The sequence below is a fragment of the Opisthocomus hoazin genome, chromosome 4, assembly GCF_030867145.1.
Source record: "Opisthocomus hoazin isolate bOpiHoa1 chromosome 4, bOpiHoa1.hap1, whole genome shotgun sequence".
In the NCBI taxonomy this organism is placed as follows: Eukaryota; Metazoa; Chordata; class Aves; order Opisthocomiformes; family Opisthocomidae; genus Opisthocomus; species Opisthocomus hoazin.
This window is the reverse complement of record NC_134417.1, coordinates 69,446,185-69,473,113: the sequence shown is the minus strand read 5'-3', so window position 1 is coordinate 69,473,113 and position 26,929 is coordinate 69,446,185.

Sequence of the window (26,929 nt, the reverse complement as noted above, 5' to 3'; positions counted from 1 at the left end):
GATATCACAACCAACTGAATATCTGAAATACTTTCTAGATACATGGCCAGGAAATGAGGAATAAACAGGAATAACTCAAAGGCTTAACTAACTGGTGTAATTGGTATCACAAACACCTAGTGGAATACAGTAAGTATACAAGGAAGCACCTTGGGAGGGGTGAGAAGTACCTGAGATGCAGTGGTAGAGGAGTAATTTATCAAGAGCACTTTCTGAACTACACAAAAAATACATCCGATGAAAGACAGTTTTAATGGCTCTGGCTTAGCTAAAAAGAAAGAAAAGACAGTGGTGTGGCAACATGTTCACTGCTAAATCAATGAAAGGCTGTTGGATGTGGTTGTTCAGAGACAAATCTCCGGGCAGCCCAAGAGATATAGCCTGTTGGTGGCCGGGGTCATGACTTTGCTTCCTGTATTTTGCAACAATTACACCGTGGGGCACAAAATTTTTGCAGCGTGTGCTGGACACAATCTTTTCTTTGGAAGGGGGATTATTAGGACAACACTTATTTTAAATTTTATTCTGACTAAAGAGGAAAGTAATTTGGGTTGAAGAGATGTTGTTGGAAAGAGAAGAACAATGAGGGTAACAAAATAAGGAACACACTTTGAGAAAGCAGACATCAATGGAAAGGATTTATTGTCAGGGTCTTCTACATGGATAAATTGTTTTTTAAAAAAGTGGGACACTTGATGGTTACCAGAAACATTATGCCTACTACACAACAGAAACTATCTCAAAGGTAAGAAGTCTAGTAGAAGATACTTTGACTGCATTAGTGGCAATTTAATGATCTGAAAATGGAGAAAGGAACTGCACACAGAATGAAAACAAGTGCACATTGTTGAGGATATAAAAGAATTGCTCAGATATGTAGGTTAAACTCAGCAAGGCTAAGCCTAAAATGAGTTCGAATTAACAAGGGACGTAACAAGCAACAAGAAAAGATTCTACAAATACACTACACATTAAAGAAGTAAAAGGAAATATTAAGAAGTATACGAAATACTGAATGATTCAAGGAAAGCTGAGGTATCTAATGCATTCTTTCAGTCTTCAAATAAATGTTAACTATGATCAAATACCTAATTAAATTACATTTTTAAAGCATATAGGCATGTCTTCCTGAATACGGGAAAGGACAGTGAGAAAAGATAAGATTTTCAATTCAGTTTAGTCCAGTGAATTTCAATTAAGTTTACTTAACAAAGCGACCACAGTAATCTCTGAATCATAGCACTTATCTTGGAGAGTAGATGAAGGTTAGTAGAATTCCCTGACGATAAAAAGAGGGAAATCATGATATCACACTTCAAAAAGGAAAAAATATCTCTGCTTGGGAGGGTGCAGACCAGTCCCTGGACTGTTCTTCTGTGAAAAATTCTGGGACAATTTACTAAAAATCCATTTATAAGGCACAAGAGAAAAAGATTATGATAAAAAACAGAAAACATGGATTTATAAGGAATAAATCATGTCAACTCAATGTAATTTTTTTCTTTGATTACTGGCCTAGCTGAATAAGAGAAAAGTCACAACTGTGATATACTTGGACTTTGGAAAGGTTTTTCTACTGTGTAGAATAAATTCCAACGTTCTACTTCACAGACCAGACAATTAACATCTAGATGAAATCACCTTCAGGTGGGATGAAAAAAACTGTAGAGAACATGACCTATGAGGAAAGATTAAGGAAAACTGGATCAGTTTTTTCTAAGGAAGAACTGGGAGAATATACCATAACAGTTTCTAGAACATCAAAAATTGTTATTTTTATATACATGGCCATATCTAGAATCACAGAATCATAGGCTGGAAAAGACCTCTAAGATCGTCAGGTCCAACCATCCGCCCAACAACACCGTGCCTACTAAACAAATGCAAATGTCTGCGAAAGGTGAGACAAAAAAAGCTTGAACTGCAACACAGGAGATTGGGGCTTGATATTGGAACAAATATTTTTCATTTTCAGAATAGCTGAAACACCCTAATGGACTGCCTGCTTCCTTTGGACACGTAATACTTTTGTTCAGAGAGAAAGTTTTCCTTAATTTATTTGGAGTAAGTGAGGACAGCAGTATTTCAAAGACGTCCTGTTGCCTTCAAGCAATGTTTGCTTCTTGGGTCAACCAGAACCCTGCCAAATATTGAGAATTATGCACCTAACACAGGACTTACAGAGACAACTAATCTTTAAGCCCAAAATTTATGAGAAAGAAGGTCCTTGTTCAGCAGCTACCTACCCTTGAGCTCATTTGGAGCTCCCTGTTTGGTCTAAAAGTGACATGTACACAGACAGTTTAGCTTTTATCATTGCTATGAATTGGCCAGCCAGAGCTGCAAGGCATATAAATCCCTTTTAAGCCCCTGCGGGATACAGAACGATGATGAAATATCCAGAAAGTACAGACTGCAGCACACACCAAAAGAACAATGGAGAAATTTCATGCGAAAAACAACAACAAGATGTCCTACGCTTTGTACCATAGTCCAGTGTTTTTTGGTACTTACCGGGTATGTCCTTGAGGGAGCTCCTGTTACCCTCTTCTAGAAGCTGCTCTAACCATCAGGTTTGAGACTGACCCTACACCAGGTTTGGTGCTCACAAACGGTGAGTATCCATTCCCCTCTACAGATATTACTTCCAGAATAAAGCTGGGGCCTAACTTGTCTTGTAGAAAGTCTGTATTGTCCCATACCTTTCTTAGGAGGATGAAGTTTACAGTAAGACTGTAGTATCTTTCTCTGTGACCTTTTCATTTAGGCGACTACACAGAGTAAAGGTTGGCACAGAGAGCCACTCCTGAGTTCCCAGCAGATGGACTTTTCCCTGTACTCCATCACGCAGCACAACCAGCCCCCAGCATGTAGGGCATCTTAAGTGTTTTGTTAGACCTTAGAAGCATTTCTCAAACTGATGGCATTCTTCATGACCAAAAACAAGGTCTAGTGAGTGGAATTAGTGACATGTCAACATGGCGATTTGACTTATTTACTGAACTACTCTGCATGCACGGTGTCTCTGGTTCTCTGTAGCAGAGGGAGAAGTACCAAACGAGGGAGAATCCAGAAAGTAGTCAGCCAAACAGAAGAACATGTGACCTAAAAATATGACCTATTTCAGCATAAGTAGCTGTTTGCAGTATATAATATAACCAAAGGTAAATATTCTCAGTTATTTAATATTTCTGAAACTTAAATATTAGGAATTCAGTTATTAGAAAACTGAAATTGAACACAATTATTATTTAACTCCTGAAAGAATAGTGATAACCTACCATTCAAGCAGCCTTGTTCCCTTTATAGATCTCTGCATTCATGTGGGTCAATCTCCATTGCTCATTCTTTTCAAATAGCAACCACTTGAACATTTCTTTCCGGTTTTGGGGTTTTGGGGTGGGGTTTTTTTGGTGATTTTTTGTTATGTTTTCCTTAAAACAGAGCTGGGGAGGAGCATTTGCAATTAATATTTTGACATCTTTGTTTCTTATGCTTATAAACACTCACCATATTTTCCCACTTTTTCATTATTCAGATTTTTTTGGTGAATTATTTCTTCAGAATCCTAGGATCCTGATGTTTCTGTAACAAAATTGGAGTTGCTACAACTGGAGACATGAAATATGTATCTATTTACCTGCATACCATCCAGACTGTTATATAAGGTTTCATTTTTTCAGAAACCTTACAAAAATTGCAGCTAAATAATAGAAAAATTACATTTGATCACAACATGCTGGATACTTTTTTTTCTGATGACAGGTATTTGCCACTCACTTGAATGGTTTGCAAGAGCTTTCTGATTTCTGCATCATTTCCTAAAAGATATCTGAGTTTCTGACTACACTGTCTAGTCATTTAAAAAGAGGGCATAAGGAAAGGAATGAAATTGAGGATAGAAAATATATCATTTTAACTAGAGTTTTAGTGCCTTTGCAAAATGTTATTATCCAAAAGTGTGTGAAAGGACAAATACATATGTGAAAGCCTGAAGCTATCACAAACAGGAATTATATTCCTGCAACAAGCTGTATTAAAGACTTGGTGATGTTCTTCTTCACTCCTCTGCTCACCTCCTGGTAAGAAAGCAAGACTTATTCTCCTTCTGTTTGTTTTTGTCATTGCTTCTCCCTCTTTTCAACCCGCCATCTCCTTCCCTCACGCTCTTTCTCCGGCATAGGGCTCCACTGTCTACAGCAGCAGTGGATGGTGGTGGTGGCCCTGACAGCCCACCTACAGACTGGCCTACATCAGCAAGAGCTTGTGCTCCAGCTTTGAGGCAATGTGCATCTGTCGTCCAAAGATCAAATAAACTGAAGGCACCTGTGATACAATTCCATTATTCTTCTCCTAGTGTTGGTTCATTTTCTTGCATATCCTCCTTTAAAACACAAAGCAAAAGATTAGCCTAGTGGCTTCAATTCAGTAAAAGGCTCTGAGGGACTTTCTTTTGCCACACAATTCCCTTTCCTAAGAACTAACCCACAGTACTTTAGTGAATATATGTGTTACATCAACTGTGGAAAAAAGACAAAAAATCATTCAACTTACTGCTATTAAAATGCTCAAATACCTCCCCACTAGTTATATTTACCAGTTAATCCACTCATTACCACCTCAGGGCAGCATACATTACATTTATAGGTGCAAAAGTTCCACTAATATTTTCTCCACTGCAGGAAGTTTCCATTATCTGCGTCTCACATTGTCTCTAGATAATAATAGTATTGTCAACAGTGGTGACTTCACTAGCTTGTGACAGGTTATTCCTTTTCAGAGCTTCTATCCAGACTAGTACACAGAATCTTTACCATTTGTCAATGGCATAAAACACATGGAATAGCAGATGCCATAGCCTGGATGCCAGAGTAATGCCTGTCTTTCTATTTTTCTGTATTTGTGATGAACCAATAAATGCATAATGAGTAAGAATGAAAAGCATTTTTTCACTTACTTAAAACATAATCGAAGTAATTCAATGAAAGTAAAGGAAAGAACTTATTTAACAAAATATATCTTACTAAAAAAATAATATAAAAGCAATATTTTCAGTGATACAAGCAATAAAAGCTTAAAAAATAACTTAGCTTGAATATGCATTTATATTTTCATTGCCGACATTATTTCTTTTTATTATTGTCTTATTAAAAAGTCCAGCTGTACTCTCATATTAAAGAAAATGTGCTTTCACCCAGCCAGCCTCAGACTTGAGCCTAAGGGGTCTTTACTGAAGTTAATTTTGTATTCTTTGTAACCTCCCTTCTTTATGCTCTAAAATTTGCACTGAAAGGGGTGGAACTGAAGTGTTTATGACTTCTTCAATCAGTTAACAAGCAAGTACTCAGAACGTTTAACATGCAAGGAGTGTTCATGGACCACTGAAAACCAAACACAGTATCAGGTTTGCAGTTTCAGCTTAAAGTGGGATGTTGCCCATGGAAGAAGTTGGTACTGACCTGTTTTTTTCATGAATCTGATAGTGCTCCTTTTTTACAACACAGTCTACAGCTACAATGGCATGTGGTTAGACAATCTGCTCCTAAATTTATAGAACCCTGTCCTATATTGAACACTGGAATGTAACCATCACCACCATCCACTTTAAACACAAAAAGTCTGGAAAAGGAAAACAAGTATGCATTTTAAGGCTGCTCAGGTTGTTAATAACCTCCACTTTATTGTACATCATATAATGTTTCTGTTACTTGTACAAGGACCCCTTTCAGATTTTTAACATTTTAGGGTGTCTACCTCACTATAGTAATCTCTATCGCTAGACAATGTTTCAGAAAAATTGAAAAAAATAATATTTTGGCTTAATCATTTTTACCTTCAGCTGGTTGGAATGTAATTTTTATGACCCGTGGCATCTTCTCCATTTTATCTCTTTCAGGATGCCTAACACTGCGCATGTCCAACATTATAAAATGTGCTGATGTTACCTAGATCAACAGTCCTTTGACTGAAGCGTCCAGTCATAGTATTGGCAAAGTTCATGCTTAACCATATACACCTGCTGTTACTGCCTTACTAAATTAGGCCATTAAAACTTAGCTCCCTCCTGGAATTCTCATGGTGTGCACTAAGAGCTTAGGGTGTAGTTTTCCAGCTGCTGACTGTGGATGCCACACCAAAATCAGGAATGCAAGCCCAGGTTCAGCGCACAATGAAAAATATCAGCGGGGCAAACTCCGATATTTTAATCATGTTGAGCAGAATCTTAGTCAGTGAGCATGGGCATGCTTAACTCAATATGGATTTCAGAGATTCGGAATAACCATAGCTATTCATGGCTGTTGGGTAAGTTCCAGTAACCCATATACACAAAAAATGCTGAATGATGGGATTCTTTCTCAGTGTGGAACAAATTGCATTTGGCTTGTCTCAAATATACTCTTCATTTTGCTGAGCATAAGGACACGAACATTCCCAAATATTTTATAGCATAAAAATATGTTTTTAAACTTAATTTATTAGCACAAGTCTTGAGAATTCACTTAACCCAAACTGCCACTTAAAAAAGTGAAATTATATTTGAAGTATTTGTGCCCCAACTGTGTCTACTTCAGTGGTACAAGAGGCATTTGCTTCTTTTAGATTGCTTTCCAATGTCTTGCAAAATAGAGCTTCTAAGTATAAATATGAATGAAGGTAGCAGATGTTGAACATTACGAAAGGTAGGTTTTATTAGACAAAATAGTAGAAATAATTTCTGACACAGTGAAAATCAAGGAGTCAATAAAAGTTTCATTTTGTGGACAATCAAATCTTTTGCTCCAGCCAACTACTTAAAATATCTGAAATATTGAATTCTGTGTCTCTTTCAAGAACTGAGAATGTAATAACTCTCCAGCAACACCCATGTTCAAGCACCACAAGTTTGAAGTAGGACACCAGGACCTATTAAATGGAAGGTGCAATTTGGAGAGGTGGAACAGCTTGATGGTAAAAAACAAATAATTTCATTGTGATTTTGTACACGTACGAAAGATGTAGTTTGCTGCCCAAACTGTTTCTGAGGACGAGCCACCAGGCTATAATGAGCATGGTTACATTTTGGCACAAAAGAGGTAGAAAGCTGGGAAGGAAGTGTTTGAAATAAAAAATTGGCACTCTTAGCCAGTTGATCTAAATTTTCTGAACCTAAAGCCATAGAAGTTTGTGGGAATATTTCTATTTATTTCAGTGTAATTTGGTTCTGTCCTGCCTGAAGCAAATGCTGAAAAAAACTAAAAATATTAATAAAAAAAGAAAATCCACATGGGACTTCTCACACAGTTTAGCAGGAGGCAAAGTGCTTTACAGGTAGCATGTAACAAGCAAGCAGAACATATGGCCACCACTACCTGCACAGAATTCAATCATATTTTATCAAAACCACAACATATGTTCTTCTGTTTTGCTGAGTAGCTAAATGTCATTATCTCATCATGCTTTGAAATGGAAAGTCCCTGTTCTGCTGATATGACCAAGTTATATGTGGCCGTGTTATGAACCGGAGTGACAACCACTACATGTCAGTTTTTGCAATATTAGAGAAGTCATTATGGCTATTTATAGTAGATTGCAAAGCTTAGGGAATGGCAGATATGTACACAAATAGATCAGCACTAATTATCATCCAACTGCAGAATTACCCTCCAGACTATCTTGTATCACCCTTACCTCTCGTCACTGACCCTCCACAGTTCTAGACATGGGCTGACTGGGAAGTGGGCAGTGAGAGAATATCCAAGGAATCTTTTCCCTTATTCAGTTAGGCAGGATTGGGACAGGAGACATCATTGAAATAATTGAATTCTAGTTTGAAATTCTTCTTAGGAGCTGTTGGAACAAGGCACATTGATACTTCCATTTAGACCAGATTCAGCCAGTTATTTTAGTGTGTGTTCCCTCCTAAGCACAGAAAGACTTATACTAAAAGAACTTCTGAAAATGAGTATTTTGAAAATGACTCTACTAAGATTAATTGTCGCCAGTACAGTCATACTCTACATCATGATACCCACAAGCTAACTTTACATCCAAGGAAATCCATAATGGATCTATGCTGTATTTAAGTCCTGAAATTACAGTCGTCTGTGAGTTTCAGCATTTCTTTCAAGCCTACACATACACATATATATACATGTTGTCTTAAAGAAGTTTAAAAAGAAATATGTCCTACGCTGTCTCTCAGATACTGTTGAACACTCAGGAGAGAAGACCTGTGGCTCTGTTGGGAAAGCCCTTAATATTAACATTTTCTCAGAAGAAGGGAGAGCTTTTATACACTGAACATGTTAAAAGTAATATGACACAACTGCATCGTAACAAAACCATACAACAACAAGCTTAATTCTGGCTGTATTCATGAGCCAGCACTAGGTGCTGTGCTAACCAGTGTACGAAATTAAAAAAGTCATTGCTCCAAAAAGCTAACCAGCAAATCAAGAATTGTATTTTTAGTAGATTCTAAGATGGAGAAAATATGATACACTATGATCATATAGTATAAAAGTGAGATATTTTATACATATTTCTGGTAGGATCTATCAAGAAACATTCTTTGAATGCCTAAAAAGAAAGATTAAAATAAAGATGTCTGCACTAAAATAGAAAGAGAGGCAGTTTTACAATGTTAATGTCCCAGTGCAACAGCACACTTGCAGACTCTTCTTCAAGCTGAATATGTTTTAATGTTGGTAATATTTACCCATCAAACACTACAGGGAACACTGAGTAAAAACCCAACTGATAATAATGTGGAACCTTCCAAGAATGGTCTGGACTTTGTCCAGATGTCTTGAATTATTTTGCTAGCACTTTTCAAATTCCATTTAATAAACTTAATTTTGAAACAGTGTTATATGAATTTATTTGATTTCCTGCACTTGCCTCCTGGCAAAGAAAAAGAAAAATGAACCACTATTGACAAAGATGGCATGTATAGATAGGTGATTACAAAGCAGCACATCAATCTCATTCCATCATAATGAAGTAATATGCATGGTGGACACAACTGCAACCAATGAATAAAATATTTAATTTGAACACCATGACAAATGAGACAGAAGTGAAGAAGGCAGCAATTTTGCATAAATAAATGAGCCTACTTCTGTAAACACTCTTAAGGGACTTTCTAGTGGAAAAAAACTGCTATATGATTTGTTATTAAAAGAATCAATTTTTTTTTATATGCAGAAGGAGAAGAGAAAGCAAATAGAATGCAGAAGCTATTCAAGCCCTGTTCCCACTAGAAAACAAGAAATTCAATCTATATCTAGGGTGAGATGTTCAGTAGCTGTATATCAACATAGTTTCCATTGACATAATAGAAAGATATTGATTTACTCTCCTTGAGGATTTGGCCCCCAGCACTTTACTGTAAGTAAAAAGTTCTTAAAAGTTAAGAAATGGTTAAGACAATGGTTCATCTTGTAACATAGCACACATCTGCAAACCAGGGTTGTCAAGTAGATACTAGGTAATTATCCACTCATGAGAAGATTCTTTGCTGTGATAGTAATTTACTCCAGGCAAGGTACTTCAAAAAGTAAAGGTGAGAATTATCAGGTTGGAGACCTCAAGCAGTCACATAAAAGCACGTGTCCAAAATTATACAAAAGACTTTTAATGCAGTCAGCACAAATGTGCAAACCCAAGTTTCATTTCTCCAATTTTGTTGATGTCCTCCTTTAAAAGAAGCCAAGAAATCTCAGACAGTAGTAGGAGAGAAGCAGATTAACATTTTCATTTCCACTGAACTTTTAACCTAAACTCCCTGCTTTTGCATTGGCCCAATCAGTGCTTCTTCTCACAGTATTTAACATACTTAAGATTGACTATGCAAGTCAGACAGAAGATGGATCTAGCACACGTCTTCCACAGAAAAAGCACAAGTACTTGGGTTGTGCTGGAAGACACAAAAAGAACCTCTCAAAGGGAGACACAGGATCTGCCCATGCTGATATTTAGGGTCAAGCTTAAGGGAAGTTCTCGACTGTTCTGAGCCACATAAGCATACTGCTACAACACGGCCCACTCAAAGCCATTAACAATGGCATCTTTGATACGCAAAGTAGAGCTTCTGTCCAATTTAACATGTAGACTACCTTTTAGACTACTGCCTGACAAAGAGAGAAAGAGAGATATAGAAGGACTGTGAAGCAGAAGCAGAGCATTGAGGGATTGCTGCTGACGGAACTGCTACACCTAAGACCTTCAAAACAGAGTGAATTTGCAGAAAGTGTCAAGCTCTCAGAAAATTAGCAGTAAGATCAGTCTTATCAAGATGGACGGGTAGTGAGAGTTTAACTATGAGATGGATAGTAGCTGGAGCTGGGTTTCAGAATAATCTTGAAGTCTACCCTGACTATCAGAGTTGAGACATTATCACTGTCACACAAGCAACTGGCATTTTATGTTCTAATCTACATAACCTTGCCACATTTCTATAATCCATCATGTTCAAAGCTTACCTGTACAACGTGCTTAGAAAATACCACAGTTCTGTTTCGTCTGTTTTCCCATCACCTCAAGGATCATTGAGCAGCTGGTGGCCATGCAACATGCCTCATGTACAGCTCACATTGCCTTCTCCATGAGAGCACCAGAGGTAGAGAAGGAATAGGAGCTCTAGTGATAAACAGGCAACAGTTAATCCTGATGACTAAGAATAAAAAATGAAAGACTGAGATCCTCTTTTTTTCCCCATTCACTTCACCTCCAAAGATATATTTTATCTTCAATTTTCTCACGAGACCACCCTCCATGCAAGATGAACTATAAAAAATGCAGTTATTTCTGATCACTACTGTGTGAAGTCAAGAATATGTTTGTTCCTTTGCTTTAAGGCATGTGTTAGTAATGTTGCATTGTCGAAACATGGTCTTATATCAGTCAAGATATAAATAGAAAAAGATTTTTTTTCCTTTGACTTCCACGTAAACCATTAATTATACCATATAGCAGATAAAATTTGGTTTAGGTGCTTAGAATGAGAAATGTGTTAACAGTGTAAAATACGTATGCCAAGTTTCAACAAAGAGGACATTATGTTAGCAAGTTGTAAGCTCCTCAGAGATGCAGGTCAGCATTTTTTCGGTTTGATTTAAGGGAAGCATTTGTTTGGGCAGCTGCTGGTCATAATCTGAAGTTCTTTTTTAATCGGAGCATTTGTGTCTAGTTTCATACTAGCTTTATATGCTGCTTTTTTTTCACATTCTCTTAGCTGCCTGGCATTCACTGTGTTCATCCGAGGTGCCAGTTAGCTTGCCATCTGCACTAAACACTGCACCATTGAAATGGGCCTTTGCTTTTCCTCAGGAATCAAAGAAAAAATTATAAACAGTTAGTAACTCAACGGTCAAGCTGCTTTCAGATCAGGATGTGGGTTAAGAAAAGCTAAATAGGGCTTTTAGACCCTTCTGCAGTTCCATAATCATGTGCTGTCCCACATCTCATCAGTCAACTCCTTGGAGTTATTTATAGGAGTTTCAGGGATGTTCAGTGTTCATAGCCTACAGACACTCAAGATGTTTTGAGCATGCACCTTTTTCAGTAACTACACATTCCTGTCCTGAAAGATGTAATATCAGACATTAACATTGCCACATCATTGAGAAATACATATGAGTATCCTTAGCTAGCCTGTTCACCTGGGTTTTATTGTTGTTTAATGCTTGGAGACTGGTGCAAAGCAAAGTTGGCACACTGAGAAGCCTGGAGCTATAACATTGGTAGAAAAAACTGTTGTCATATAAGTACACAGTTGCATTCAACCTCATTCTATGAAATACAGACCATTTTGTTTATTCTGTGTGATTATCATCCAGTTGGTTTTTATCACATTTGTAAAAAAAGTGAGAATTGTTTTTTGCAGTTGCGTTAATGAAGCTGCATTTCAAACAAAGCTGGATTTCAGGATTCAACAGGCTTTCCAAACCTATGATCTGGTTTCAAGTGAGTAGTTTGTAGAGAGGAAAAGTGAGAGCTAAGTTTGAAACAGTACACTTGTGGAAGTAGCGGTATTGTTTGTCACCAATGCTAAGGGCAACAAGTACTTCAGATGGAAGAATCTGATTAATGCTTTTACAGATGCTGTTGCATCTTTAGACATTGCAGCCCTACATCAGCCCTTTCCATACCTTAACAGTGAAACACATGTTAGAAAAGAGCCTTTTCCCTCCTACTTGCAGTTGCAAAAGCCAACTGTATCCTTAGTGACTTTTCTCCACATACTAGGTCAGCGTATTTTGACTGATTTCTGGTTTGATCGCCATTCTCTGATAGGGACAACAAGCCTGAAGTCCTATTAACTCAGACAGAATCTCAAGAGGCAGCTTCTCCCAGGGTCATGCAATGATATAAGAATCTTGGAATTCAGTTAAAAATCATTCCTATCCAGTTCATCCAGCAGCAAATAAAAGCTTGAGACCTCCGAAGACTCAAAAACCAGGAGGCAAGTGAAGAACAGCTTTAAACCTCATGATTAATTTTAATTTTTAAAATCTAACACCTTTTTTTTTTTTGTTATTCACTCAATATAACAACCAGCACTGTCCGGGTGGCACCCCCTGCTGTGTGTCCCCACAGAGAAACAAGAAAGCACAGTGATGTGGAATGACTTCTCCAAAAGCTACTCCTCATCCAAGAGTTACCCCTTCACATGGTGGGGTAGTGGGTGTACCAGCCAAGGCCAGAAGCAAGCAGAGAAGAGCTTCAGCTTCCTCTTTAGCAGGCTCTCCAAGTCAAAGGAGTCAGTGCACAAAGTGCAAGGTCTCGTGCTAGAGGTCTGATGGAACCTTTTTAATTTCCTCCTAGCAAGGAACATCATAACCAAGAGCTATGTGCTCACTCACTGAGACATTGTCTGATTCCTGATCAGCTTTTGTGCTACATAGCATCAGATGCGTTACACCCTTACCGAAGTGTGAACATTCAGGTGAGGTGCTGTATTGTGGAAGCTGGTTCCCCTTGGCAATCATTAGCGAGAGGCAAGTTCTTGCCAAATATTCTTCAAACCACCTAACCCTCCCTTGGTTGCAATTCTCTTTCCACAGACTACACAGGGAGACTGAGAATTTCTGGCTCTTTGCATAGCTACCTATTTTGCATTCCTGCCTCTTAGCACTGTGAATGTCCTTACAGTAACTTACAGTTTGTAGAAAAAAAAATGCTGTTTAGGCCTCCATGATTCACAGCAGGAGAAGGAAAATTCTTTCCAAGACTATGTACTTGGTATCCTGTCACTTATATCACACACTTCTGACAGAGATAGCCTATCTTCTGCCTGCTGATAGGGACACACAAAGTTGAAGTCAATGAATCTTTCGTAGAGGAAACTGTACTTCATCACTCACCAACCTAATGCGGAACAGACCCTACCCACTGAAAGCACAGTCTTCTCTCTGGTGAAAGGATACCTGTTTAATCATTGTTTCACGATACTTATTTTTTTAGAGACAGCAATGATATTTTAAAATAAGGAAAGAAAATATTTCTGCCTCTAATAAAAAACTAATAAGGAAGAACACACTGCAGATAATAACAATTATTAACAACCTGTTTCTGTTACTTTTTTCTTTATATATATACTACTACAGGATTCCTTCCAGACCAGGGTCATGAGAGTCACACAGTCCGCATACAGATACATTACCCCAGTCCATCCCACCTCACCTCAAAACACTTCATCCAAGGTCTGGTAATCTCTGTGGAGGAACCTGGTTTTCCCCAAAGATTATACAAGACACCAGTGAGATATGACATAATTTTAGTAAATATGATAAGTTACTTATTTGACTGGTTAATGGAACAAGGACAAGATATTTTTATAGAGCTAGATCTATTTTAAAAGTATTTTCACATTTTAAAGATATTCCACAGTGATTCAGAAACTCTCTTATGAATAACATCTTTGCCTGACCAGTTGGATATGCTGATACATGATACATAATCCCAAATAATCATGTGAAATCTCTTGACTGTAGAGGCTGCATAAGGATAGTAAACCAGCAATAACTGAGATCAAAATACAGAAATACTTAGGGGGAAGACATACAGGGAAATGCCAAATTATGTTGAGTGGAATTTAAAGTGACAGCACCAGACAGCTAGCTGTTCTCATTAAAGTTAGCAGAAACATTTACAAGAGTAAGGCACTCAGAAATCAGACCATTTAGTAAGGCATCAGGAATTAACTTATAAACCAAGCAGGATTTGTTTCCAAAAGCATCGCTTATTGAAGCTTTCTCTTCAAATTCCAAAGCAACTGCTAGAGTACACCTGTTGAAAACAGGGCATTTAACTGGAAAACTCAGTACATATTTAAGGCACCAAGTCTCAGACAATCGATTTAGAAAATCTTTGACCATTTATTTTCTTGCATAAAGAAAATAAAGCTAATCCCTTTCAGCTGCCAAACGCACCAAGGAAAAGTGAGCCTTTTCATGAGTAAAATATGGTCATACATTTCATGTGCTCTCAAAACAAACCTAATAATTTTTAACTAAAACAGAGAAAACAAGCAAAGTTGAGTGTGGAATGCTACAGAACACAGGCAAACACAACAATTTTTCTATGAGACTTGAAGCTCAGACCCAAAGCTACAGCCTTTGGGCCTCATTGAATTTTTATTTGAGCACAGTAGTGACTTACAGTGCTGCTCTAATCCACAGAAATATGTCCTAGAGAGTACACTGACAGCTATTCTCCACCTGGGTGTATCAGAGTAAGACAGGCAAATGGCTTTGCAGGAAGACTTGTTCGAGTGTAGCCAGTGCGTCACAACAGACAATGTGTATGCAGTAAACCCCGTGACCTGTATATACTGTCCTGAATCTCACACATACAGGAGGCTAGTAAAAGTTAGCTCTTATATTTGTTTTCATGGTACATGTTGGTTTTTTATCTGAAAAGACCCTCATTACAGACTAGTCGTAGCACCGAGTCTGGGGATGTCCATTCCCCCGAAGTGATAAATGGCCAATTCATAACAGGACTGGTTTGAGAACCAGTAATCGATACAGGCACTAAAGTGTGGTTTAGGAGGCCATTCTGGTTCTTATCGGTGTGCACAGACAACGATAACACAAAAACACTGATATCAGAGTATTATGTGGTTACCTCGTCTCTCTTTACTAGGGGACACTGCCCTTCATCAGTGTCACCAACAAATCAATTGGTCACTTAAGAAGATGTCTGTAAGTGCTCATCTTGTCTCTTGCTTGAAATGTATTGCAACCATTTTTCCGTTAAGTTTCACATAAAAAGGATTTGCTGAAACTGTGCAACTAGGATAGACCAAAGCACCGATTTACTGAAATAGCTTAGAAATGGTTTAATATTGCAGTGGTGTCAACAAAGCAGATTTTTAAAAATTTCCTCCTGACATCAAAGGAAAAATATCCACTCCAAAGCCACCATAAATGGAATCTTTTCTTTAAATTTTTCCCACCTGTCTAAAGGGGAAAATAACATTCAGCTGAAGGGCTTTGAGATCTACAAATGAAGACAGCACTATTAACTGTATTTTTGAAACTGAAGTGCCAACCAATGCTATAAAATAAACACATCTTCACCTTAGCAAACCTGACAGAAGAGAAAGATGAAAATAAATAGAAAAATAATGAAGCAATGCTTAGTGCTTCCACAGAGTCTCAGTTTTCCTGGATCCATAGCTCTTTTGGCTCCTTAAGCAAAATTTCCATTCCTACCATTGCCACTTTATGACCCACCAAAGGTATCTTAAAGTCCTAGATTATTGGCTTCAAAGCGGTAATTCCAGAGTGTCATGGGTAAGACATACTGCAAACATGACAGAGAAACACTATTCACAAGAGTGGCTTTCTGAATATCTACCAGCTGTACCTCAAAGGACTAGAGCAATGGATCACAAAGTCTGAAAGTCCTCAGCAGTGATCACTGAAGTGCCCAGCTAAAGTGCCAGGCTACCCCCACAGCCACTCAACTGACAGCTCCCAACTCATCTGGACAGCAAGACTCCAACATACCGTCTTTCTTGCACTTCCAGCACTGACAACTGCCTTGCAGAACTAAGCTAATATGCCTTCCACATGCACAAGGCTGCACCATATCCCAAAGGCACACTTCCCAGTCTATAGTTAATAAAATAAATACTTCATTTCATAGCAATCTGTCTTTAAATCTTTGTCTTCTCACACATTGTTTGACAGAGGCTCTATTCCCTTTAAGGGCAGCTTTTCCCCTCTGCATCATTTTACTTGCTGTAAGTGGAAGCTTGAGCCTGTATCACAACTGTGTTGTCATTGAGTAAGAATCTTAGAAAATAAATTCAGAAACATGTTACTAAAAGAAGCATAGTCAAATAGTAAAAGACCTAATTGCCATATATCTATGCAGAATTGCCCATAGAAACCTTATCACCACTGCACGACATTTTTGGTCCTGTGGCGGAGACCATGAAGCACAGACCGTGACACAGTAAGTCTACTCGAAGACAACAAAACCAGGCATTGTTACAGGATGAAATGTCACGTCTTGCAAAATCACAACTGCAGTGCTCATAGTAAACTCCAACATAGCCAAAAGGATAAGCTATGATTTCAAAACTGTAAAAATAATGGCTAGCAAAGAAGTTTTCAGAAGTTAGCAGCTATTTAGCCCTTTATATAAGGGAAATGTGCTCTTTTAATGGCACTGTCACTATACAAGATCTCCCACATGCACGTAATGTGAGAAAGCCCAGAAAACATTTAGCTATGCAGTGCAATATGGTCACAGTAATGATAATACATTCATTTTGATCATTTTTCAAAGATGTCTTTTGCAACATGGAAAATGTGAACCCGAGTCTGGGGATCTTTCTACTCCATAAGCATATCTATATCTAGTTCTTCAGTCCTGATCTCAAGAGCTCACCAATTACAGACTGACACAGAACAACTCTTACCAGGTTTCCGTATATTTGACTGCCATATGGTCTGTAACTATGTTGCGTGCGAAGATTGTAAAATATTTCAGCACAAGACATGGATTCTATTTTCATGAATGACAAAATGATCTGTATTGGGGCAGCTGAAAAGGTGCGGGTTATAATCTTCTTAAACTGGTCTCTTGATGTGGATAATTTTCAAGACTGGGACTTTTTATAGATTGAAGGATCATATGAAGTTTTTTCCTTAGAGTAATCAAACTCCAGCAAATCTTCTGAAGAAAACAAAGTGTTAATAATAGCAGAGAGTGCAAAGCTATTATATGTCATGGGCCAAAGTCACTAGCGTAATGAAATAAGCAGAGCATGTCTGCAAATTCAGGCAAGGTAAAAGCAAACATTTATATTACACTTTTCTTTAAGAGAAGATAAAAAGCACTGAATCAATAAATCACTGAAAAGATTATTATTTTGTACAAGCTGAAGGTCAGTGCAGGTCATTCCCACTAAAGCAAACAGAATTCGTTAATTTAATCCAGCAGATTTGGCAGAGAAACCAAACAGGAATTTAATCAGCAGCAGAAGGGGGTGAACATCTCTGAAAATTGAATAATCATTGTGCCAGACAGTAAACATCATTATGGAAGGAAAAAAAGGAAAAAAAGGAAAAAACAAAAGTGTCCCCTTTTCACACTGTTCATTAAATTCTTCAAAGAGGTAATAAATGATTTAAAACAACTCTCTCTGGAAAACAGAACACCAAGTATAAGAGCACCTGGTCAATAGTTTAGCACAACATTTATGATAGCATTAAACTTCTCTTAACTATAACTCTTTCTTCTTCTGTATTGTAATTCTTTCTTTAAAGGCTGCCTCATGAAGTAATGTTGCTATTACTCTAATAAAAAAGAGATTCATTTCTCTTTCACCTTTTTCCAGTTCACAGAAAGACAAAAAATAAAAAGCTTTCAAATACATTTTCCTGTATTTTGCAAGAATTGCCCAAGATGGGATACTGAGATGTGAAGCTCTTCAGCATGGTATATGCCGGCCTTTTAGTTTGTTTGGGGTTTAGACTGGTTTTCCATTTTCACAATACTGTATTTGCAACAATGCCATCAGCGTTTTATTTCAGAGATGAAGCTATTTCCACCACAAAACACTTCTCTAAATCAGTCGTTCTGTTTCTACCTACATCTAATTAAATGTTTTTCTTCCCCATGTATTTGTTATATACGCTTATTGCAAGAGGATAATATCTGCTCTTAGCAAGCAGAAATTCAGGTAAGTTGATGTGTTAAAATAGTTAATGTCTGCCACAGACATAAGACTTAATCCTTTTGGTTTACAAAGGAAATTCATAAAAAGGAAATTTATGTTCTAAATTAAGATAAAACTTGTGCTGAAGTCACTCAGATGATCCTGTACCCAGTAAAGTTATGTTAATCTATAGAGATCTCACATTCAAGGTGCTTAAATTACAGGCTTCTGCAAATATAATGAGAAAAATATCTGTCTCTGAAAGTTTTTCGAGACAATCTTCTGTTTGTACTGGAAAACTCAGTACTTCAGAGTTCCAAGCTTATACATTGACACATTAATATCTATGGAGGAGAGTTAATTATTTCTCTGATTCTCCATGAAATGACATTTCAGAATTTGCATGATATTCATTACATCCAAATTTCAGGCCATCTTTCATCAAAATCTTAATCTTCCATTTTTAGGAAAGAGAACATTTTTTTGATGCTAAAAGCAGAAAGACTGCTTTCCACTCTAATGTGACATCAGCAGACCTTTAGGTCCTTGTGGCTTATCTTAAAAAAACCCCAACATGCCCACCAAATAACGTATTTTGAATCAAGTAGGCACCCAGCCACAAACTAAAATATGCAGGTTTTTTCACTTCATTTAAAATGAATGTGAGACTAGTAAAATAAATAAGAGATTTGTATCAAACTGTTTACATTTACATTGGTAGGGTAAGAAAAAATATAAACTGTGAATGGATTCTGCTGTCCTGATCTGACACTTCTTCTGTTGGTTAAAAGGAAGGCAGGCAAAGCCAATCTGAAGATTAAAAATTCCAGCACTTCCTTAATTTAGTGCTTATTTTCATTTGAATAACAGAAATAGTTATGCTGTTAGTGACAAGTAAAACACGCTGAAATCATCTTTGATGATGCTCAAGGTGTAAATCGCCTCTTTCATCTGAACCAATTTAAAGTACCGCAAGCATCTTGCTACTTCACCACAGAAAGATTTCTGCTCAACCTATTGGCAGTATCCAATGAGCACACAGCATACACAGAATTATAGAATCATAGAATGGTGAGGACTGGAAGGGACCTTAAAGATCATCTGGTTCTAACCCCCCTGCCATGAGCAGGGACATCTTCCACTAGACCAGGCTGCTCCATCCAACCTGGCCTGGAACACTTCCAGGGAGGGGGAAGCCACAGCTTCTCTAGGTGACCTGTGCCAGTGCCTCACCACCCTCACGGTGAAGAATTTCTTCCTAATACCTAATCTAAATGTGCCCTCTTTTAGTTTACAGCCATTCTCCCTTGTCCTATCACTACACACCCTTGTGAAAAGTCCCTCTCCATCCTTCCTGTAGGCCCCTTCAGGTACTGGAGGGTTGCTATAAGGTCACCGCGGAGCCTTCTCTTCTCCAGGCTGAACAGCCCCAACTCCCTCAGCCTGTCCTCATAGGAGAGGTACTCCAGCCCTCTGATCATCTTCATGGCCCTCCTCTGGACCCGCTCCAACAGGTCCATGTCCTTCTTATGTTGGGGGCTCCAGAGCTGGACACAGGACTCCAGGTGGGGTCTCACGAGAGCGGAGTAAAGGGGCAAAATCACTTCCCTAGACCTGCTGGCCGTGCTTCTCTTAATGCAGCTCACAATACAATTGGCTTTCTGGGCTGCAAGCGCACATTGCCAGCTCATGTTGAGTTTCTCTTCCACTGACATAGCCAAGGACATGGAGACAAATTTCAAGGCATTATTAATTCCTGCAAACAGAACCTCTGTTTCTTTAATCAACTCACTTGTGGGAACCACACTCTGCATATAGCTGTCATGTGATGTCCATTTACCCAAGGCTACTGAGACAAATGGGGGAAATCACAGCATTTCACAGAAATCGGGAACGTTTCCGAGGTATTGCACTGATAGTGCATTATTTGCTTATGTTTTTTCACGCTATATTTCACAAAGAACCGGAAGCAGATCCGCTGCTGGTGATGCATGGAGAGGACCACATCAGAGGTAGAAAGCATTTCAAAGATGCCATCTGTCAGAGTGGATATCCCACAAATGATTTGTAGGATACATCCACATTATTGTTTCAGTTCAGATCGGGAAAGTACTTTGGAAGAGAATCTCTCAACCATTCCCACCTACTGCTCTTTCTGTTACATCAGAGTGGTTTGAGACCACATCAACCAAGGCACTTGGGCTGTTAATGAGGTCCAGTGCACAGGGTTGAGCAAGGCGGCAGCAAAACCGTAAAGCTCTGCACAGTGCAGATGTCAGGTCCCCAGCACCAACTGTTTTGTCCTGCAGATCCACTCCTACTGTGTTACAACACTTGCAAACAGAGGTACAGCCAGTCTGCCTTGGTCTGTCTGGGATGGACTGGGACAGTAATCAGTGGTCTCCTTCACAAATTCTGAAACTCAGTTGCAATGGCTACTTTACGCAAAGAGAATTTCATTCAGTAGGGTGGATGTACTTCATTTAGCATAATGATTTCTCCAGTGTAAACATTGTGTTAGACCACTGTGATTTTTGAAAGAAATAAGATGTCAAAAACCTATCAGATTTCACTGGAAATGGGGCACCTAACACCTGCGGAGAAAAGATTAAGTTTATCATGTGGTGAGTTCACTAAAATGCCTTTTATTACCATTTTTGCTGTAAAAGAAAAATGTAGGCAGGCAGAAAATTCTTTAGTAGCAAATCCACTACTTGCTAGTAATTCCTGGTGATTGGATACACCATGCTATTCACAGCTTCCCCCTAACAGTGGTAACTGAGCTAGGCCCTTCTGTTACAAAATGCAAAGGCAACTCCAAACTTAGGTCCAAGAGTATCTGCTATTAGTATGAACAGTTTAAGATGCATGGCATTGCAAAACCAGTGTATGTCAGAGTAGAGAGCACCCCACTAGGCATTTTCAGTTCTATCTCTACGTAAACACTTGTCAGTTCAGTGCTGTACTTCACTCTATTTGCTAATAAAACCTTCCAGGTAAAAATGTATACTTCAAATTTTCAACAAGGGTTCTGACTTAGAAAGTGTTAAAAGATGGTGTATAAGATAATTATAGAACAGCAAGACTCAAATTTTGCAGAATTTATAAATGTTTTGTCATTCAATTATATTTTTTTCAGATCTCATGGTGGCCTCTTACCTTTGTCATAAGAAGCTACTTTAGAAAGTTCAGTTCATTGGCTCAGTTCCACAAAACCCCAAAGCTACATTTCATTCCTGAAGTAAAACATTGCAAAAATAATGCTAACTTTTAAAACTATTTTCAAGATCAATGATTCATATCTGAGGAAAAACTGGAAAGTTGCAAAGGAAAAAAGGAGAATGTAATTAATTTAACAGAAATGCCACATGGTTCTTTTTAATGATACTAAATTTAAACCTAGAACAAGTGTTCGCAAGGTTCCAACTGTTGGCTGAGAAATAAAAACCTGCTCATTATTTTGCTTTTAAAAGAATACCTTTCATCCATCAATAGATCTTTTTAAAATAAGTCTTCTGAATATCAGTAAATCATAAATTATTAAAAATACTGTGATCATACAAACATTTCTGAGATGAGGATCACAGCCAAAAAAAATGATCCCTTCATTTTATTTTGTGGGTTGCAGTTCTTTTACAGCATTCTGAACCTTTATGTATTTTCTCCCAGCATGTTTTGCTGAAAAGTTGTAAGGTTTTGCTTATGAAAATGAATTTGAGCACTGGGTCACCTCTGCATCTAACAGCACACCGCATAGCAAAAGTTTAACACAGCCCATGGGGATTAAAAACTCAATGAACAAAGGTCACTTCAGTGGGTTTTAAAATTATATCCCTTGGAAAACAGGTACAATATAAGCAGTGGCTGTGCAAATTCATACATGCTTCATGTCTTGGAATGAATGCCTTCAGAGATACTCTGAGTCCATCAATTTTGAGCCTTTCCTATTTGTTTTCTGGAGAGGTAACGATATACTGATTGTTGTACATACTACTTCCAGCTGAGTGAAAAGAAAAATCTATGGCACTGGTTATATTTCTGTTCTGCAAAATGCAGAAATACTGTAGTGTAAAAATAATTTGATTGCCCTTTCTCCTTCTTTGAAGAAATTATAAGAGGCTGCTATCCTGCTTCAACTTCCAGAAATAGAACAAGAGCGATATCCTTCCTCAGAACCGGGATCTTAGGCAGGGAAAAATCCAGACAGATTATCTTTATCTAGATTATTTTAGAGCATTTCACCATTTGCCAGGATATGATATAGTGCAGAGAGACACAGAAATGATGCCCCAGATTTCGGAGAAAGGGGAAAAAGGATTTCAAGATGAATCTTGAGTTATCGTTTTGAAGATTATGCATATTCTGTGGAAGAACCTGTTTAAATACATTAAAATAATCATTTTATGTAGATGATATGATAGATACAGATTTTGAGAAAGGGTTAGCCCTAGGAGAGGACCCTGTAGAATAGGTCCTCCTGATAGTTTAAATCATCTCAGCATAGACAGAGGACTAGCCAAGGAGTACCTTTTCTATAGACTTTCTTTAACTTTTCTCCCAGACTCTTAACTCAGTTCACAGGCCTGGACTTTTCTTAGAGGTCTACGTAAAAAGGCAGTAAAAGGTGATCTATACAGCATCTTGCTCTATAGGTAGGAACTTAAAGGAATTTTCCACGTGGCCAGTAGCTTGTGTCTTTGAAATGGTGCTATATGCCCTCTGCTGTCTTCATGGTCCTTCAGTCTCACCTTCTTGAATACCATGTAACAAAATTTAATAATAAAAAGAAAGCAAGAGCTTCGAAATAGCAGAGTTAAGTTTACACGTGAAAATAAATAAGAAGAAATACACCTGAGAGAACAAAGCACAACAAATATCTTGTTAATCTCTGGTTATACAACTAAACCTACTGAGAACAGGCAAACACTTGCAAGGTCCTGTTTACAAGTTGTTATAATGAGTGGTACCACTTCCACTATTTAGTTGTTTCCGAAGGTTTAGAGCCAATTTTCCTAGTTAGGTAAGATAACACAGCCTATGTGTGGTATACGAACTACTGAGTGAGTTAGAGCAGTGTCTGCCTGCCCTGGTCACTCAGAGGTCCCTAGTGAGTGATAAAATAAAATCTTTTCTCTATGTCTGTAAAGTAAACCATGAAGTACTGAGATCAGTTGGTCTTTCATGGGTAGATTGTTCACTCTATAATTTAGTCTATAGGCTTAATCACATGGATAAAAATGCAACCTTAAAAGATTTTGAAAAAGATTTTAGCTTCTCACAGAATGTAATGTTAAAGTACAGATAAGTGCTCTGTGTGGAAGCCCTATTAAGGCAATACATGATTTTGATTTTGCATATATCTTTAGCTGTTCTACAGAACACTGAATTTAATTTGGTCCCAAATGTGAAAAGCAGGAATTAATTAAGCAATATATTATATTAACACAGATATTTCTGATCCTATTTCTTAGCTTTTTATAGTAGAATGAGCATTTCCCTGAATTAATATACATCGTTAATAACAGTATTTAGAAGACATATATTTAAATATGTAACAATTTATTTGAAGCAGCCAGGTACAATGAACAGCTATTCTAATAATATCATCTAATGGCGCGTACTAATCGTATGGATTGTGTCCCCTTTTCCCCAGTGGAAGTTAAAGAAAAATGCAGAATAGTTTCAGGATCTGGGCAAAATTATTTTCAAGTTGTGAAGTACCTTTCTTGATCTCGCTTATCTTCTCACTTTGAATGAGACATTGACTGAGAACCTGTTCGGGCAAATCCCTGTCTGTCAAAGGGACACTTCCCCAAAATTACCCTCCAATACCACCGGCAGAATTCACAAATGGTGTACTGGATTTGCCAAGATTATCAGTGTGTGCCTGTAAATGAGTTTCTGCTTTCAATATGTAAGAAAGAAGTCTAAAGTCAGAAGGTATCACCTTACTCCTAAACACGACAAGTCCAGGGAAGCTGCAGTTTCAATCTTTAACGCAATTCGGCCATGCAGAAACAACTGCTAAAATGGCGCTACTCAGTGACAGAAATTTTACACTGCGCAGCTTCTCAATTTTTGGCCCTTTTTACTGGAAGCAAAATGTCTGCAAACTGGATAAAAGGGAAGTGGGATGATAACATATGTTGCAAAAAATATTCACTGGTAATATTAAATCCAGATGGGAGACATACTGTTCCTTGGGAGAGGTGTAACATACAGCTTTACACTTCAACACCTCTGTTTTATTAGAAATATTTGCAGTGTTCTGGGAAAATGGAAGGAAGGAGCAACTGTGAATACATGAACAAGAAGAAATGGAGCCACCAGAGAAATGGAAATTGCAAAGGAATTATGGAAACAAATTGGAGAAGGTCACAAAAGCTCTGGTTATTGCACTCTGTAAACGAGTACGGTTATGAAAATAGTCTTCACTATGAAAGGTATTTACCTCCCAGTCATTCTTTTGAGCTGTGTCTACATGAAAAACAAATCTCTACTGAATACAATCTTCAGAGCTCAATGTGCACGCACTTCTGCCTGCTTTGCCATTGGGTCCTGGATCCTATAGGGCCCTTTACTCCAATGTCCTTTATAACACTGTACCACTGAAAAGCCTGCCTTTCTTCTCATAACCTTTCTTTGATTTCTGATTGCTTTCCTATGTCAGTGCTTTGATTAATCATTTTAAATGACCAGTCACCATTTGCTAGTGCAGACAACAAGTTCATTTAACCAACTGTTAATGTGCTGATTACTCCTTTCATTTTCTATCCAGTTTACTGTCATATAGAACATTGAATGAAGCTCAGCATTCCTTGATAGACTGTTTTTCAATTTCCTTAACAAGCAGCACATCAAAGCCTTCCTTTGAACCTGGAGAGGTGGCTACACCCAAACCTCTTTGCATACCTTAGGACAGAGCTGTAAAACACGTTTTCACTGCAGAAGGCCTTTCTCTTTGCTTGTGCTCTGAACAACTCTTCTCTGCATCTATTATGTGTTATATTAATTGTGCTCCCTACCTTTGTCTGAAGCATTGCTTCTTTCAGGCTTAATTTATCTACTTATTTAATTTACACCTGTTGTATATGCAATTATGACTATATTCTTGATTCTAGATCCTTTAGTGGCTATTGTTATACTTTCCTCAGTTACACTGCGGACAGCTGGAGATGCTTGAATATAGCATACCTCTCTCTGAAGATTTACTTTCTTCATCCTTATCTAAAATAAAAGTTATCCCAGCAGCAGGAAACTGAGATACAATACGGATATGGCTATGTCTTAAAGAGATACTTTGAAATGTTCTAAACAAATTCAGAACATCTTATGGAAGAGGTCAATATCGAAGCACATCCAGCGTCCATTTTAAAGAAAAGAGTGATCCAGTTTTCTGTACCCACCTGCACAGAACTGGAAACAATTTCTGATTTTGCACAGCAGTTTCACAGAGACCTAACAGGGGAGAAAATCTCAGATGTAGCGCTCTCTAGTGTTTTCTACCAGCCATGTTCAACAAGTCCCACGTGCTGTATTACAATCCCAAGGGATGTGACAGCCCTCATTTCCTATGGAACCAACTTAAGGACCTTAAGAGGCTCTCGAATTCCATTCCAGCATCTGACTTTGCAGCTTGGGAGCACTGGATGCCCCCTCCTGTGGATTTACTTATTGTATACTAATGGGATTAGGCTTGAAACTGAAAACTGAAGAGAGAGAGGCATCCTGCAGAAATGACATGAGAATTATCTCCACTTACCTCTGTGTTTTTAGCAACAGATTAACACAAGATGTATTTATCTCAACCCACTTGAATTACAAGAGGATTTCGTTTTGAAAGATAAGATAAAAAACAACACTAGTTTTCATCTTGCAAGAGCATACTTCAATCCAATGCCGTTTCTTTTAAACTATTTAATGAGTGAACAGAACCTGGCGAATTTCTGAACCTAGCACAAGATTGAAGTGTGCAAGTTATCTTTCCCCCTAAAGCCTTTCACACATATAAGTGCCGCCATGCACCACACCCAAAACAGCAAAAGCAAAGACAACAATATCCCTGTACAGGAATCAAGCTATTTGTCATACAGACCAAAAAATTATATGAAATAAGGCAGAATCTGAAAAAAGTGTGAGAGTATGTGTGTGCACATGTTATTCATGTGCTTATACAGGTATCAGCTTGTTCAGTATTCTAAGGGTGCTCACTGGTGTCCATTTCTAAAAGTCTTACAGACTTTGAAAAAGGTTGTTTTCCTAAGAAAGCAGTATTGTTATGATACACCCATGATAAGATCACAGTGCACTGTAACTCATCATTCACCAGATTTCATAACTTCTTCTGTTTCAGCCATAACTGATCATATTTGTGAAAATTCTTTTCCATTTCAATTTAAATTTTCTCATCCAATTTCAATATTATCATCCTTTCTCTTTTAAAAATCCTATTGCTTGTTTTCAGCATAAATGTCATGAATGACAATTGAAGGATACGAAATGCTATAATAATTTTATGCTATCATTTGCTATGATTTCATTGGGCCTACATTATCTCTCCAACTTCCTTGTTACAGTCTGTAGTTCCTGCAGACTGCTTAGCATAAGATAGTGGAAAATTATCCTGGATAATGCCAAATTTACCTTATGTAAAGAAGCCTTTCTACACTCTTCTCTGACCAACTAGATTCAAATCTATATATATCTCTGGGACCTGATCACATCCTTAATTCTGTACTGACACTTTCCTTTTATGACCTCTGTTTTCTT